The sequence below is a fragment of the Centrocercus urophasianus genome, unplaced genomic scaffold (genome assembly GCF_019232065.1).
Source record: "Centrocercus urophasianus isolate 14NV4802_14NV808 unplaced genomic scaffold, USGS_Curo_1.0 seq_10, whole genome shotgun sequence".
Taxonomy (NCBI): Eukaryota; Metazoa; Chordata; class Aves; order Galliformes; family Phasianidae; genus Centrocercus; species Centrocercus urophasianus.
In genome coordinates, this window is record NW_024884142.1 from 4,677,958 (window position 1) to 4,687,402 (window position 9,445).

Genomic DNA, 9,445 nt, shown 5'->3' on the forward strand with positions numbered 1-9,445 from the left:
GCACTCTTTGCTTGGTAAATAACTGGCTGGAGGGCTGGGCCCGGTGAGTGGTGAAGGGAGTTAAATCGAGATGGTCAAGAGTGGTGTTCCCCAGGGGTTTGTATTGAGGCCTGTCCTGTTTAATATCTTATTGATGATCCAGATGAGGTCAGTGCGGGCACCCTCAATAAGTTTGCAGATGACACCAAGTTGGCAAGAAGTGCCAATCTGTCTGGGGGTAGGAAGGCCCTACAGTGGGATCTGGGTAGGCTGGATTGCTGAGCTATAGCCAATGGGATGAGGTTCAACAAGGCCAAATGCCAAGTCCTGCACTTTGGCCATAACAACCCCAGGTAATGCTACAGGCTTGGGACAGAGTGGCTGGAAGGCTGGGTAGAGAAATGAACCTGGGGTTGTTGGCTGACGGTCAGTTGAACATGAGCCAGCAGTGTGCCGAGGTGGCCAAAAAAGGCCAATGGCATCCTGGCTTGTATCAGAAATAGTGTTACTAGCAGGAGCAAGGAGGTGATCATCCTTCTGTACTCAGCTCTGGTGAGGCTGCATCTCGAGTACTGTGTTCAGTTTTGTGCCTCTCACTGCAAGAAAGACCGTGACTGAGGCCCTGGATTGTGTACAGAAAAGGGCAACTAATCTGGTGAAGGGTCTGAAGCACAGGACTTACAGCGAGCAGCTGAGAGAACTGGGATTATTTAGTCTGGAGATGAGGAAGCTCAGGGGAGACCTTATTGCTCTCTACAAATACCTGAAGGCAGTTGTGGCGAGGTGGGGATTGGCCTCTTACTCCATGCAACTAGTAATAGGACTAGAAGGAATGGTCTCACGTTGCACCAGGGGACATTCAGGTTGGACATGAGGAAAAACTTCTCCAAAAGATTGGTCAGGTGCTGGAATGGGCTGCCCAGGGGGATGGTGGAGTCATGGTCCCTGGAAATGTTCAGAAAACATTTAGATGTTGTACTGAGGGACATGGTTTAATGGGAAACAGTCGTGCTAGATGGAGAGTTAGACTGGATGATCTTGGAGGACTTTTCCAACCTTGGTGATTCTACAATTCCATGATTCTAATTCCAGGTGCTGGAAGTTACTCATCCATATTCTGCAATTCACATAACTGGTCCACATTGAGAAACTCTACTCCACGTAGTTCTGGGAAGCAGTCTGGAAGGTTGCATTTGTTAGGAAATATTCCCAAGAGGTATTATACTAGATGAATAGATGAATATTAAAGTAGATGCAGAGAAAGAGAAGCACTAATAAAATTAGTCTTAAACTACTTGGTTTAAATTGCTATCACTCAACTATTCATAAAATTTTAATCCCTTTAAAAAAAGGGAAAGTAATGTATGTGTTCCACCCAGGATGGGGGAAATAGTTGAAGGGTCAGTTGTTTACTGCCGGATGTCTTCTTCAGCATTATTCAGTGCAGGAGCGCTAAGAAAACTTGACATTTATATTGCCATAAAAAAGAAGGAAGCAGACAGCAAACAGAAAAGTTCTTGGGTTGACTTCCAGAAGCATTATTCACCACTGCAATAATTAGTATAAAACTAATTCTTCTTCTCATTTATATTTAAACAATTACATCTTCCAATGTGATTTTTACCCCTTACTCCACATTAACATGAAAACTGAACTTTTTCCACAGTCTGAACACCCAACTGACTAGAGACAACAGGCAGTGAGCAACATATGTGCATTAGGGCTCCCTGTCTCAATAAGACCCAAATTGACTTTATTACCTTAAACCATGGATTCATCCCAGTGAAGTCAAAACTTCCCAAACTTCAGAGATTACCTTTAATGTTATATGTGGTTTTTCTTAACAGGAAGACAATTACCAGCTCTCACCAGTCCATTCTTGGAGTGCTAGCATTCTTTACTGATCAACAATCGAAGAAACTAAAGATGAGAGGAAGGAATGTAAATCAAAATTCTCCTATCTGGAAAGCAATGCAATACTTTGAGTCAAATTACACTTCTTATAAAAGTTGCAGGTATAGAAAAATATTTGTATGTACCAAACCTTTGATTTGGGCTCCCATTTGGTTATGCAAGCCTTGTGGATCTTGGGAATATTCCATTCATCATCATAACTGCAATGCCTTCCACCACTAATGAAAAGCTTTCAGATTTATTCTCCACATTACAGAAGAGAAGAGACAAATAGGCTTCCTCTTAAGCATCTCACTGCCATTTCAGACACCAAAATCCATTTGGAGTTCCATTGTAGAGGCAGTTACATAGTCAGTACTCTTCATCATTCTGAATACTCCAGGAATCTGCATTTCCACTGTAGAGTGTGCAAATCATCAGCTCCTCTTCATCGGAAAGATTTCCTGAGCCCTCCAAGCAGCTTCTAGATGGACATGCTTTCCATACAAATCACAAAGTATTTGGCACTAGGTCAGCAAGAGAACAGTTGTGCATGCCCAGGGATTCCGGGTCATCAACTACACTTTCCACTTAGATCCTCCTCCACTTTATATTTAGATAACTCCTTCAAAAAGTTTATTTCACCTGTTTCTATCTTAGCCATGTATATTTGTATATGATGCAGAGTACTTCTTTTGACCCATCTTGTTGAAGATTTGCTGCTTCACTACCAACATAATAGTAGTCACAGAACAGAAAGTTCTTGGAGTGTCTCACATGAGTCTGCAGTCTTTGTATTTTACAGTAAATAGAAAAAAAAAGCATTCATTCATTAAATGAACATGTACTCCTTTCTCCTTCCTTTCTCCACTGAGTGTTCCAATGACTCAACATGGGCTTAGCCACCTTCTTACCTGCTCTCTTTCAGTTCCTTATCTCCTTCACCTTTCACTACCATTTTAAAAATAAGGACTGGAAATGTATTTGGAAATGTATGGGGATTTTAAATCCCCATATGTTGGTGTTTTCTCAGAGTTTAAATCTTTTTCTGAATTCCTGGGGTAAGTGCGGTTACCAATGAGCAGCAGCCTGCTGATTTTACCAAGAAAATCAAAGTTTTCTGAGGACTCGGGAGCAAACACAACTCTTGTTTGAATCTAAAAAAATGACTGACAGGCAGAAAGTGTAAAAATATCAGTCTTCATGCTTTTCTATATGTGTTATGGAAAAAAAAATGTCACAAATACTAAAGTTTAAAGCATCTAAAACTTAGTACAAATCTGAGTAATTTTTGTCTTCATGAACTGTTTGTTGGTTTTTTTTGTTGTTTTTTTTGTTTGTTTGTTTTTTGTTATATCTTTTTAGTATTTTCAGAAGGTCAAAAATTCTACTGTTCTTAACAAATACACTTAGAAACTCGGTCCTTGTTGGCATCCTCAGGACTCCCTGTTTTTTTTTTTTATTTTTCAGCAGTACATTCAGATAAACTTTTGGCAGGAAAACTGATGATTTAAGGAGAAAAAAATAATGGTTTTCAACTATATTACTTACGTACTATTTTTTAATTTTAGAAGCCTTACAATACTGTTGGGGAAAAAAGCACTGGTTATTAAACAGAGTTGGATGAAGCTTTGATACTTTTGGCCAAGATTGTGAGACATATTTCAGAATAGTACAGGTTTCCCCTTAGTAAATTACATGGCACCTATTTCCTCTGGTAGGGAAATAGGCCACTCTGGTAGGAGTAAGAGAGCTCCTCTTCTGAGACAGAAATGTAATGAGAAAGATCTCATGTTTCTCTGAAATTTCAGTTGTATCAGAGATTAAGCATCACTCTGTTTAAGTACACCGAATTTCCATCTGAGTAATTGACAATAGCACTCTAAACGTAGCTGTGCTTGATTAAATAAGTTCTGTGCTGCTAGTTTGAGAGTCAATAAATCTCTGACAAGTACAGCTGCAATTAAAAATGCACACAGGCATTCACTTATCCATTTACCTTCTGCAGGATTCAGCTCTACCTTAAAGAAATCCTCATGTGTGCTTGATATTCCATCTGGTTTATGGTTCTTTTTTACCTAAGACAAGGCTGGCTATCACTGCACATTTCTGTGACTTAGTTAACCCAGACCTGTCATAAAAATGTTGTTTTGCATTTGTATGGTTTAAAAATGTTTTGCAACAATTTAAAAAGGAATTGTGAATTCTACAAGTTTCAAGTCCTAAATCAGTGTAAAAGGTTATAACTCCCTCTGTAATACATTATAAACTTAAACAGTTGAGATTATGAAATACAGAATTTTGACCTAGAATCCATCCTGAATAAAGGGTCTGGATGTATGTTTTGACACTACATTGCTAACATACTGTTTTTATCTTTTAAGCCAAAACTGCTCTGTCCCATCATCCAAAATTTTATTAAAGCAGGTACCATGCTCTGAGTCCCCAGACTGCTTGCTGTCAGGAGAGAAGGGATGTGCCTCTGTGCATAACTGACTCCCACTAGCAGTTTTTTATAACAACATTGCAGAAGCCAGAAAGATGATTAAACTGCAGATCTAAGTGAAGTATTCTCAGCTGGCATTTCTCTAAATATATACATGGGACATAACAAGACGGCATCTAATTTGAAGGCACTTTGCTTCCAAGAGGCTCCTTAGCCTTCGCGTATCCTGAAGTCTTTTCTGTTTTGTCCCTGTGCCTCGTATTGTTGTAAACACACAACATAAAAAGCAATTCCTGTTCATTTCCTTTCCCACTCTGGCAGTTCAAACTTTTCCCACTTGTATGAGGTTGTAGTATCATCATGATAATTAATTTCTTGTCATGTCACAGCTGCATTCATTAGTACATATGAAAAGCAAAGGCCAGCCTGTGTCTTATGACACACACTATGAGGTGGAGTGGTCTGCACAGAGCCTACTGTAGTGTGAGTAGCACTCAGAACTCATAATCTCAACAGTTTCTTTGATAATTGCACGGGTCAATAGAATACTGCATGATAGAAATGTTCAATCTTCATTTTGTAGGACAAATTAATATTCTTTTAGAGCTTCAGTTCTGCTGCTATCTCTGTAGCAGCCTGTGGCAGAACTCCTTATTAGTTTCAGTGAGTATATTATCTTTCGTAATTAGAAATTCTTAAACACTTTAGTCATGGGAATTAAAAGGTAACAAAAAGAGAAGAAATATTGTGCTATTAATTTACATGCTCCTGGCTGGCATAGGAAACTGAAAGTTATATTCTTGGTCTAACATTAAGTAGATAGTAGTGTACTGTATATCATACAGGAAACTCAGAATTAGCTGTGGATAAGCTAGCAAGGAAAAATCAGAGTGCAAGAGAAAGGGTATTTAATCACTCACTGGAGCTAAGAAAGACAAGTTTGCTGAAACAATTAGGAAATTTTCAATTAGGAACTGAATTCCAAACTGTGAGGTCACAGGGCTGTCAGGAGGAGGAAATCTCCAAATACAGAGGGTTCTGGTGAAAAATTGGACCCCTTTTAGTTGACAAGATAACTCATACGGAGACCTAAGTCATGACCATGACATACTCCATGTAGCAGAAGAAGTTTGGCTCCTGCTGCAGGAAAGACCTTTGCCTTCCACAGCTCTACGCATCAGTAATTCCCTAACAGAAATGATGGATCTGGATCTTTATCTATGAAAGCTTATAGAGAAAAGTGAGAGGCAGAAATATAAATACTTTTAGCAAAGAAACAAAAAAAGCTGTTGGAGATATCAAAGATTTGTATTTTTGGCTACAGATGTATATCATACCTAAAGACAAATAGACTGTTCAGCTACAATGGTTTATGCTGCTACATTTTCTTGTTGTTGCATGTACTTTAATGTTTATCCTACAATTTTTTGTCCTTACTTAAAGTGAGGCTTATTCCAGCTAGCTGAAAGTCAGAGTCCATCTCATCTAACTCCATCTGGATTTCAGGTATCATGTGGACATCTGATCATATTCCCCTCTGTATTTTTTTGGAGGAACGTCACCCAATCCTACCACAGCAAAATGTCTTGTACAACACAGCTGTTGGAATAGGAGAGTAGGTGCATGCCACAGGTCTGAGCAGAGCATCCAGAAGTGTTGATCATTATTTGGTTTACCCAGATGATCTGAGTATCTTGTCCCAACATCACTCTTACCAGATGACACTAAACTGTGGTTAGTTGGAGGTCACCCACTAAGGAGGATGTTTCCTCTCTCCCCAGTGTGCAGAGGAGACACAACTGCTCAAACTCTGCTTCTCAGTGTAATAAAATCTTTGTTGTCTGATGTTGAGAGCTTCTCCTTAAATACAGGAAAGCCATTTATTAACTTTTTTCTAATGACACTTAAAGCTTAATAATAATTAATCACAAATTATTGTGCATTTGTAGTGGCATTGTGTCATATGGGAATTATGATTTCATTAAGTCAGACAGAAATAATCAGTCTTTTTGACAGCTATTGTTATAGACAAGAAGTTCTATCAATCAAAAAAAAAAAAAAAAAAAACAGAGAGGAAAAAAACCTGATTCTGTACCAAATTTGCCTTAGATTTTGGTCCACTTAATGTCTTTCATCAATTTCTATTGTCTTAGTTTAACAAATGGAATCATAAATAATGCAATCTACATCAATTGCACTTATTTGCAATTAGAATTTTTTTTGGTTCTCTGTTTTATGAATATTTAATAAACTGTGTAACCTTGATGGAAGGAGTGCAATTTAGAGGGCCATAATGAATATTTAGAAATTCTTGCTTTGTGATCTGAACTTCGGGTTTTAAATTAACATCCAGTAAATCTTCCTGTACAATGCTCAGCTCAGCAAGTCTTCTTCTTCTAGAAATACATGGGTAATTTCAAGATGTATTTTCTACTTAATTGAATAGAATTCATGTTGGTTTTTTTTAAGCTGGTGATGTATAGGGCCTGGAATTTTAGATAAAGGAAATCTAAAAGTACATATTTTAGTGTTTCCATTTAGAAGAAGCACACACAAAAAAATTTACTACCAAATGTACGTTTAAGATGTGATAAAAAGACGAATGTTACATGTAACTATTAGAACAGAAGTGATGATTCACTGAGAGTTCTGGACTTTCTTCTTGAAGAAAAGAAAAAAACAGACAAAAGTTCTGTTTTATTTTGTCTGGTACTCTACAATATCTTTATTTTTAAGTATACTATCACGGGGAATACTAACATGCTGCTATGGATTTTCAGCATGTATCAGTCTTCTAGAATAAAGAGAAATGGCACGAAGACAATTGTCCAAAAAGAGACATGCATATTAGGCACTCTCTTCCAGCAATATGAAATCTCATCATCCAGGGGTCACTTTGTCTGAAAACTAAGACATGTATTTCTGAAATGTGTTCATGGTGCAGGAGAACAGATCAGTACTGGTAAATCTCATCCTGGAGGCAATTGTATGGAGTGGTACTTCAGAGCTGTGATACTCTGAAGTCTCTCTGTGAAGTGCTATGGATCAGTACCTTGAAAATCAAAAAATAAAAGTGTAGTGCAGGAGTGTTAGATCTCAGACATCCCTCGCCTGGCTTTGCTTCAGAATTTTCTCATGAAACGGCTGGATACACAGGAAATTTTTTAGAAAATATGCTGTATTTCAAAGCAGCCGTTGAGATGTTGGAATAAACTGGAGTCTAGCTAAAGCACAAAATAAAACTGATCTGAATACAGATCTGGGAGTCCTGACAGACTGCTTAAGACCTGTCCAAGTATGATATAGTAGCAATCACTATGTTGGGACCGAAGGGAAGAAGGGAATATCAATCTAAATGAAAATGTTGAGCAAAAGTGAAACAGCTAAAGGATGGTGTGGCCACTTCTAATGTGATCAATGGAAAAAAAAAAATCTTGAAGAAAATGGAATTTTTACCTACTGACAGAACATGCAATATTTTGCAAACAAACAAACCAAAAAAAAATGACACTCAAACTTGATATATAAAATGAATGACGAGCTGTAAAGATTGTTTCCCGCAGGGAGCTGGATCTGGGCTGCACATTGAGTACACCTGGTTTCCCCTGGACTTTCCATCTTCATGGTCAGGCTGTAATTAAATGGCCAAATAGGCAGCTCCATTGCTATTTGACAGGCTTAGACTTAACCACTGCAGTGCTAACATCCTTCTTTCAGCAGAGTTCCCAGAATTGATAACGTCTCTACGAGGCTACAAGTACCAGCATTCAGAATGGAGAGACTGAATTCTGGTGCTGCCAATAAAAAGAACAAACTTGGTTCCCAGCATCCCTTCTTTTATGTTATAATGTTGTGCAAGAACCACTATGGCTGCACAGCCTTGAGTGCTCCCTCAAACATGGGCTCATTTGTAATTTAATTATTAAATTACTTGATTTGAGTATTGATTATAAAAGAATTTTGAGCTTGTTGGCATTTTATCTGCTATTCTTCTCAATGATGACATAAGTAAATATTTATCTTAGATATGAGAATGTGAATTATCTTGTGGAATATGAACATTTCTGCTTATTACATGTGTTTCAATTTCTTCCTAAGCAAGCTGTTACTTTGTTATCTTTCATTTGAGATTCAAGACAAGGAATAAAGATAAATGAGCTTGTTTCCCTGGAGCTGGAGCTGTTTTTAAGAATGCTCTGACTGCAAAGATGGAAATGAGACTTCAAGTATTTGCATTGTAACCGTCTCCAACTAGTGTTTTATCAAAAAAATGAGGGGAAAAAAAAAAAAAGTTTGATTTGGCTGAATGCTGCTATGTACTCTTTCAAAGGGAAAATTTTCCATGGCGAAAGAAATGGTTTTTCAAAGGATAAAGACAAATGGTTGAACTCACAGAACAAACACATGCAAAAGGTACTTTAAAAAAGACCAAGTTTTGAAAGCACAAGCTGAAGAAGTTTGAGAGCTGTGATTCATGGCTCCCAGGTTAGCATTCACACACTGCTGCTGACTTACGTTGCTGTTATTACAGTGATGTGAATGATGAAGGCACTGGTGCTTCCTGTTTGGAATAGGAATTTTTGCTTCTTTGTTCTACTTTTGAAAGATTAAACACTGTTAGCAAGGTAACCGACTCAGACCACCAGGGAAAACATACACAGAGTCTTCATTAATTTCCAGCCTTTCTTTGGTCAAACAAGATGTTGTCTCTGCATGTACAGAATTTACATTATCAGTGTAATTTGGCACTGTCTAAAAAAGTCTGAAAGGTATATTATCTTCCGAGTTTTATTTTGGGAAGATAGTCAGCTTTCTAAATGAGCAATTTCCAAGGACATTTTGTCTAAGCAGGAAGCAGTGTGTACAATCCCTTTTTTTTTCTTCCACCCCCTCTTTATATGCATATCAGTCTACAAGATAAAGCTAGTACCTGAGACATTTGTGTTTTGGTTTTTTTTCATAGAAGTGAACAGCATTTCAGCTGATTAAAGTCTACTGGATCTTTTTTTCCCAAAAATAACTACACAGTTTATGTGCTTATAAGCTGTAAAGTCTGCTCAAGAAATTCTCCTAATTGTGTCTAATATTACATTAGTTATTGAAGCACCAAGTAGCGATTTTTGATTA